We start from the raw sequence: 9,223 nt of genomic DNA on the forward strand, positions 1-9,223 counted from the left end.
GATGGCCTTCTCGTGGGGAGACGGGAGCGGATCCATAGTGGAGTATTGATATGGTGAATATGTGGACTCGTGTGCGCCACCTCAAAAGAGTTACTTGCAGTCATAGTTCAGGTTAGCCACTGAGTCAAAGCTGGCTTGCTGCAGTTAAACTCCACCACCCCTTTGTTTATACCGATGCATATGTAGTTAGTTTTGATGTAAGTCTTGCTGGGTACATTTGTACTCACGTTTTCCCATTTTATGTTTTGCAGAGAGACGTCAGTCTTGCTAGTAGTTCCACGTGGACTTCGACGTTTAGCTTGTTACCTCAGCTACGATCTTGTGCCCTCGGCAGGATCTGGTAGATAGTCAGGCTTCTCAACCTTTTTCATTTGTAGTTGTCTGTACTCAGACAAGTTAAGCTTCCGCATGTGCTTGTTGCTTGTATGCTCTGTATGTTGGGTCATGAGACCCATGTTTGTAATATCTCGCTCCTCAGAGCCTAATGAATAAATACTTGAGTCGTAGAGTTATGTTGTGACGCCATGTTGTATTTACACATGTCGAGCATATTGTTTGTATGATTGAAATGCTTGGTATGTGTGGGATCCGACAACCTAGTTGTTTATCCTTGGCAGCCTCTCTTATGGGGAAATGTAGTCTTGTGCTTCCATGAGCCATAGTAGTCCGCTACATCCCTGTTCACCGGAGTCCTGCTAGCCCAGCACTACTGCTCAGGACACTTGACTGGCCGGCATGTGTTTCACTTTGTTCCCGTGTCTGTCCCTTCGGGGAAATGTCACGCGGTGACATCCGGAGTCCTTCCTAGCCTGCTACAGCCCGGGTTACCGGAGTCCTGTTAGCCCAGTGCTACAGCCTGGATTCACACGCTGCTGACCGACATGCTCGACGTTTATTCATGTATGCCTGTTCCCGTAAGTTAGTGCCACTTTGGGTTCACGACTAGTCATGTCAGCCCGGGTTCTCTGTCATATGGATGCTAGCGACACTATCATATACGTGAGCCAAAAGGCGCAAACGGTCCCGAGCCATGGTAAGGCGACACCCGTGGGAATACCGTGCGTGAGGCCGCAAAGTGATATGAGGTGTCACAGGCTAGATCGGTGTGACTTAGAATCAGGGTCCTGACAATCTAGGTGAAGCCGGCTATGTTAATTAGGACATCTATCGACGGACCCATTTTCCACGAGTTTATCTTTAATTTGCGCTTTGATCCTCGTCTAGTTTGTCCGTCAGAATTCATCCTGTCTCCTTTGGGCAGTGAGGTTATGATCTCTTGTCATGTGGCATTTTTGTGTGTTATATGTTATAATCCGGTGCTTCAGATCAAAATGACGCCCACTGCGCCTCCGGGGCACGTGCATGAAGACTTCTCAATAGTCATTGCCGAGGTCAAGCCGGCTTTGGCCGGTAGACAAAAGAAAACTAGTACTCCACTATATAGGCAGGAGCTTCCGCGCTTGCTTGCTAGTGTTACTCTCTTCACACTTTCTCGTCCTCTCCAGATCTAAACACGACAGCGGTAGCCACACTCTCTCGCTACTCACCGCTGGTCACAGATCCAGCTGGATCCTCTCTGCCGGGGAAGGTGAGAAGGTGCAACGTTCACGTGGTCATCGTCGGTGATAGCTCTTACCCACTGCCGGCGCATCCCGATCTGCGAGCCTTGCCGTTCTCTCCCAAGCATCGCTGGCGAGGGAGGGTCTCCCACCCCTTCTTCCTCGCTGCCGTAGTGTGGGTAGATCTGGCCTCCCGTCGCCCACCTAGCGACATCCCGGCGACCCTCAGGTATAACTTCCTTCGAAACAGGCCTTGCTCTAATTCTCGAGCTCCTGACGTCGCTGCATTTGTATCTTTTACTATTTCTCAGGACCCCTCGTGTAGATAGGATTGATCGGCTGTTCGAAAACCACCTAATTTTTTACTGTTAAGAGGTAAAACTAGTTCATGCACTTGAATCTAGTAGTACTTGATGGGGTCATGTACCTAGGGTAGGGTCACAGACCTGATCTAAGTACCCTGCCCAAGGACACCCTTAGAAGAGGTCACCTTCCAGTCGACCAACGAGGGACTCACTCGACTGACTTGAAGGACTCGACCACGAAGACTCACTCGACTACCAGGAGGTCAAAAGGCACTCTGCACTGCAACGGCCTGTAGTTAAGTAGACTTTATGATAGTTAAGACACTTTATGTGGGACGTTACCAGTAACGCCCCGGACTAAATACACCTTAAACCCTTCATTACGTGGGCTGGCTGGGGTCCTGGCGCACTCTATATAAGCCACCCCCCTCCACAGGCAGAGGGGTTTGGATCCGGTAATTCATATACACATAATCCACTCGACCGCCTCCGGGCTCCGAGATTTTACTTCCTCCGAGAAGGGCCTGAACTCGTACATCTCTTGTGTTTACAACCTCTCCATAGCTAGGACCTTGCCTCTCCATATCTACCCCCCACTCTACTGTCAGACTTAGAACCACGATAGTTGGCGCCCACCGTGGGGCAGGTGTTTTAGCGATTTTGTGGAGAAGTTGCGGTTCTTCCGAGTACTTTCATCATGATGACTGCTGGAGTTTTGGTTGAGGGTCGAGAGATCCGTCTCGGTGCTCTCACCTTCGTCGCCGACGACTCCGCCTGGCTCCAGGAGGCTCCACTCGACGTCGATGCGCTCCCCGTCCGCGGTGCGACGCATTTTCGCGCATGTGTCCGCGGCGTTCTGCTGCGGCAACCGTCGACTCCGTATCGGTCGACTCCCCCATCGACCACCCTCCCGGTCTCCCGCCAGCGCAAGCGCTCGGGCCGGTCGAGGCTTCAGCGGTGGGTGAGGCACGCGGTGGCTCGCCAGATGGCCACCACCCAAGTTGCGGCAATCGAGCCCGACGAATCTCTCTACGGCCTGTTCGATCTGTCGACTGGCTCCGTAGAGACTGCATCCGAGTGCGATAGCAGTGATCCAGCGGCGGAAATCCTGATGGTCGACGGGCCCCGCAGTCCCCCTGGCTTCGCCCGTGGTGGTGGGGCAGGCGACGGAGGCGACCCCGCACGAGACCACGAAGAGTACCAGCCCGAGCCACTCGACTCTCTGCAAAGAGAGGAACTTCGCCGCAGGAACGTGGATGTCCTGCGTACTCCCATCGCAGGAGAAACCCCCGAGGCTCGCGCCTTGGAGGAGGCTCGTTTAGCCAATTTGGCCGAACGCACTCGGCTGGAGAATCTTTAGCAAGCACTCGACGAGCGCGCGCGGCAACGAGTTCCCGACACCAGTCAACGTCAACTCTTCCCGCCGACTCAGGTATATCGAACCCCAATCCAGAATTTAGCAGCTGCGACCCGTATAGCAGAGTCCATCCAGCCCTCTCAGTCGGAAGCTGGCAGAGGCTTGATGCAGATCAGGGATCTGCTCCGGGCAGCAGGAGATCAGAATTCGGCCGTGTCGCAGTCAACGCAACAGAATTCACAGTCGATCCGTCGCTGCGAATACGGTTCAGTCGGCTCACAGCCCCAGATCGCCTCCGCGGCGTGAAGGGCGCGAGAATCGGGGAGACCAATATGGTGACCGACTCGACCGAGATGATAGGTGTCGAGTGCCCAATTCCCCTCCGAGGGGTGGGTCTTATGCTCCTCGGCAGCAAGATGACAGATGTCAGCTCAGTGCGGGGCGAAGAGTTCCAGTCGACCCCAGAGAACCAGGCTTTGATGCGCGATCCATTATCGTGCAAGGCTTAGTCGACCGGAACAGAGCCCATCGAGGTGGACTCGACAGAGATGCGCCCACAAGTAGTCGAGTGCATGTTTCTGGTCCTGAATGTTTCAACAGAGCTATCAGAGCCGCAGTTATCCCTCCCAATTTCAGGTTGGCAACAGGAGTCAGCAAGTTCACTGGTGCGTCTAAGCCTGAAACTTGGCTTGAAGACTATCGAGTGGCGGTTCAGATTGGTGGTAGGAACGACGAGGTGGCCATGAAGCATTTGCCCCTCATGCTGGAAGGTTCTGCCAGGGCATGGTTGACTCAATTACCTCCTAGCAGCATTTACACTTGGGAAGATCTGTCCCGAGTGTTCATCAGAACGTTTGGAGGAACTTGCAAGCGACCGGCTGGATTGACGGAGCTGCAAGTCTGCCTGCAGAAGCCGTGCAGAAGAACAATGAGACTCTCAGGGAGTATATTCAGAGATGGATCACTTTGCACCATACTGTGGAGAATGTGTCTGATCATCAGGCAGTCTGCGCCTTTAAGGATGGTGTCAAGAATAGAGAATTGAGTTTGAAATTTGGTCGAACCGGTGACATGACCTTGAGTCGGATGATGGAGATTGCTACCAAGTACGCCAACGGCGAAGAAGAAGACCGACTCCGAAGCGGCAAGCACAAGCCGAGTCAGTCGGAAAAGGGAAACACCAGTCGGAAACAGAAGCGGAAGGCTGAACCGGCAGCTCCTGGAGAGGCTCTGGCCGTGACTCAGGGAAAGTTTAAAGGGAAACCAAAAGGATCCTGGAACCCTAAGAAGGTAAAGGATAAGGAAGGGAACGACGTGATGGATATGCCGTGTCACATCCACACGAAGAAAGACGAAGAGGGGAATATCATCTACCCGAAGCATACCACTCGCCAATGTCGACTCCTGATCCAGCAGTTTCAGGGAAAACAGTCTAAGGACAAGGAGAAGGAGTCGGACAAGCCCGCAGACAAGGAGGACAGTGAGGAAGGATATCCACATATCAACTCCACTCTGATGATCTTTGCAGATGTGGAAAGCAAGAGTCGATTGAAAGTCATTAACCGAGAGGTGAAGATGGTCGCCCCAGCAAAAGCAAATTATCTGAGATGGTCCCAAACACCCATCACATTCGACCAATCTGATCACCCGACTCATATTGCCACCCCTGGGAGGCAAGCTTTGGTGGTCGATCCAGTTGTCGAAGGCACTCGACTGACAAAAGTACTGATGGACGGTGGTAGTGGGCTGAATTTGTTGTATGCAGACACGCTGAAAGGAATGGGCATTCCGATGTCCCGACTGAGCACTAGTAACATGAGCTTTCATGGAGTTATACCAGGGAAGAAAGCCGAGTCACTCGGCCAAATAGCTCTAGACGTGGTGTTTGGTGATTCGAAACATTTTCGCAAAGAGAAGTTGACGTTTGAGGTCGTGGATTTTCAGAGTGCATATCATGCCATTTTGGGGAGACCAGCTTATGCACGGTTCATGGCTCGACCATGTTACGTGTACCTCAAATTGAAGATGCCCGGCCCCAAAGGAGTGATCACTGTCACCGGTGATCAGAAAAAGGCAGAAGAGTGCTTTCAGAAGGGCTCAAAGATTGCCGATTCCCAGGTGACAGCGGTCGAGTTCGAAGAATACAAGCAAAACGCAGATCTGAGTGATTTGCTGTGATCCAAGAAACCCGCCACAGAATCTGCATTTCAGTCGTTCGGTGAGACAAAGCCTGTTCACATTCACCCGACCGACCCCGATGCAGCTCCGACCCACATCTCCACAACACTCGACCCGAAATAGGAAGAAACGCTCATCCAGTTCCTCCGTGAGAACTGGGACATTTTTGCATGGAAGCCCGCTGACATGCCAGGTGTTCCCAGGGGACTGGCTGAGCATCGCCTAAGAGTCGACTCATCTGCAAAACCAGTCAAAGAGCATCTTCGGCGGTCCGCCGTCCAGAAGAGAAAAGCCATTGGTGAGGAAGTGGCTCGACTGTTGGCGGCAGGATTTATCCGAGAGATATACCACTCCGAGTGGCTCGCTAATGTTGTCATGGTTCCTAAGAAGGACAAATCGCTCCGAATGTGCATTGATTTCAAGCACATCAACCGGGCCTGCCCGAAAGATCATTTTCCTCTCCCTCGCATAGATCAAATTGTTGACTCGACCGCGGGATGTGAGAGACTGTCTTTTCTAGACGCCTACTCCGGGTACCACCAGATCCGTCTGTACGGACCCGACGAGGTAAAAACAGCTTTCATCACTCCATTCGGGTGCTTCTGCTATATCACCATGCCATTCGGCCTCAAGAATGCCGGAGCCACATTTATGCGAATGATTCAAAAGTGTCTTCTCACTCAAATCAGTCGGAATGTGGAAGCGTATATGGATGATATCGTCGTCAAGTCACGAAAAGGTTCCGACCTGCTCGCTGACCTCGCCGAAACATTTGCCAACCTCAGAAGGTATGATATCAAGCTCAATCCATCAAAGTGCACATTTGGAGTTCCTGGTGGCAAGTTACTCGGTTTTCTCGTTTCCGAGCGAGGAATCGACGCTAATCCAGAGAAGATCGGCACTATTCTCCGAATGAAACGCCCTGTGCGAGTGCACGATGTCTAGAAGCTTACTGGATGCTTGGCCGCATTAAGTCGATTCATCTCACGACTCGGTGAAAAGGCATTGCCTCTTTACCGACTGATGAAGAAGGCAGACAAGTTGAAGTGGACTCCAGAAGCTGATGCAGCGTTTGCTGAGCTAAAAGCTTTGCTCTCCACCCAGCCGGTGCTTGCTGCTCCAATCAGCAAAGAGCCTCTGCTGCTCTATATCATAGCCACAGGACAAGTCGTCAGTACTGTGCTTACGGTCGAGCGGGAAGAAGAAGGAAAAGCTCTCAAAGTTCAGCGCCCAGTGTATTATTTGTCTGAAGTCTTGACTCCATCCAAGCAGAGATATCCTCATTATCAGAAGCTTGTGTATGGAATATACATGACCACAAAGAAGGTTGCTCATTATTTCTCTGATCATTCCATCACAGTCGTCAGCGACGCTCCACTATCAGAGATTTTGCACAACAGAGATGCAACTGGTCGAGTGGATAAATGGGCGATTGAACTTCTTCCCCTTGATATCAAGTTTGAGGCAAAGAAAGCCATTAAGTCCCAGGCAATAGCAGATTTCCTCGCCGAGTGGATTGAACAGCAGCAGCCGACTGAAGTTCACTCGGAGCATTGGACCATGTTCTTTGATGGCTCTAAGATGTTGAATGGTTCCGGTGCTGGGGTTGTCCTGGTTTCCCCCAGAGGAGATAAGCTCAGATATGTGCTCCAGATTCACTTTGATTCCTCCAACAATGAGGCAGAATATGAGGCCCTCTTATACGGATTGCGCATGGCCATTTCACTCGGCGTCCGTCGCCTGATGGTCTATGGCGACTCGGATTTAGTGGTCAACCAAGTGATGAAGGAGTGGGATGTGAGAAGCCCAGCCATGACTGGATACTGCAGTGCAGTGAGGAAGCTGGAAAAGAAGTTCGAGGGGTTGGAGCTCCATCATATACCCCGACTGAAAAATCAAGCGGCTGATGATCTAGCAAAGATAGGTTCCAAGAGAGAAGCCATTCCGAGTGGTGTGTTCTTGGAGCATATACACACTCCGTCAGTCAAAGAAGATCCTTTCACCGAAGAAGCTCCACAGCCCAAGAGTGCCACAGATCCGACTGAGGTTGAAGTCCCAGCAGTGGTCGACTTGGTCATGGAGGTCTTGGTGGTCATTCCCGACTAGACAGTTCCATATATCGCGTATATCCTGAGAAAAGAGCTCCCGGAGGATGAGGAAGAGGCTCGACAGATCGTCTGTCGATCTAAGGCCTTTACCGTAATCAAAGGACAATTATACAGAGAAAGCGCGACTGGAGTTGGTCAGAAGTGCATAACACCAGAAGAAGGTCGAATCATCCTCAATGATATCCACTCGGGAACCTGTGGTCATCATGCGTCCTCTCGGACCATCGTGGCCAAAGCCTACCGAGCCGGATTTTACTGGCCAAAGGCGAATGAGATGGCCAAGGAAATAGTGGATAAGTGCGAGGGATGTCAGTTCTAGTCGAATATGTCGCACAAGCCTGCATCGGCTCTAAAGACCATCCCACTCGTCTGGCCTTTCGTAGTATGGGGGTTGGACATGGTCGGTCCTTTGAGAACAGGGCGAAGTGGCTTCACGCATGTACTGGTGGCAGTCGACAAATTCACCAAGTGGATTGAGGCTAAACCAATCAAGAGCCTTGACGCCGGTGCTGCTATTAGCTTCATCAGGGAACTAATATTCAGATATGGAGTCCTGCACAACATCACTACGGATAATGGGTCAAACTTTGACTCGGAGGAATTCAGAGATTTCTGTAACTCTCAGGGCACGCGAGTCGACTACGCTTCAGTCGCTCATCCGCAGTCGAATGGACAAGCAGAGCGAGCCAATGGCCTGATTCTCAAGGGATTGAAACCCCGACTAATGCGTGATCTCAAGCATGCAGCTGGAGCTTGGGTCGACGAACTTCCCTCGGTGCTTTGGGGACTGCGGACCACACCTAATCGGTCGACCGGAAGAACCCCATTCTTCTTGGTCTACGGAGCTGAAGCAGTCTTGCCGAGTGATCTTCTCCACAATGCTCCTCGAGTTGAAATCTACAATGAAGCAGAAGCTGAACAAGCGCGGCAGGACGCAGTCGACCTTTTAGAGGAAGAAAGGGAGATGGCTCTGATCCGGTCGACCATCTACCAACAAGATTTGCGTCGTTTCCACACCAGAAATGTGAGGGGTCGAGCCTTCCAGGAAGGAGATTTAGTTCTCCGAGTGGATCAGAAGAAACAACACAAGCTTGCTCCTTCTTGGGAAGGACCCTTCATCGTCACCAAAGTTCTCCACAACGGGGCGTACCGTCTTTACAACGTCGAGCATAATATCGACGAGCCCCGAGCTTGGAACGCGGAACTACTCCGCCCATTTTACACTTAAATTTAATCACTCGGATGAGTTGCAATAAAGTACTTCTGTAGTCCATGGACCTCAAAATAATAGTGTCATAGTTCCTCCATAATTTTTGTCACTTTTTATTTTGTCCAATAAAATTTCCCCTCAGTGGGTGACTTAGCCGCGAATCCGTTTCGCCTAAGTTTGTAAAAATCCTCCGAGTGGTGAGTCAGACTCCCACTCGGAGGCTTAGCTGCGAATCCGTTTTGCCTAAGATTAAATAAAATCCTACCGAGTGGTAAGCCAGACTTCCACTCGGAGGCTTAGCTGCAGCCCAGTGCTCGCCTAAGATATAAAAATCCTACCGAGTGAAGAGCAAACCTCTCACTCGGGGGCTTAGCTGCAGTCCAAGTACTCGCCTAAGTTATCAAAAATCCTACCGAGTGAAGAGCAAACCTCTCACTCGGGGGCTTAGCTGCAGCCCAGTGCTCGCCTAAGATATAAAAATCCTACCGAGTGAAGAGCAAACCTCT

The sequence above is a fragment of the Triticum dicoccoides genome, chromosome 1A, assembly GCF_002162155.2.
Source record: "Triticum dicoccoides isolate Atlit2015 ecotype Zavitan chromosome 1A, WEW_v2.0, whole genome shotgun sequence".
Classification (NCBI taxonomy): domain Eukaryota; kingdom Viridiplantae; phylum Streptophyta; class Magnoliopsida; order Poales; family Poaceae; genus Triticum; species Triticum dicoccoides.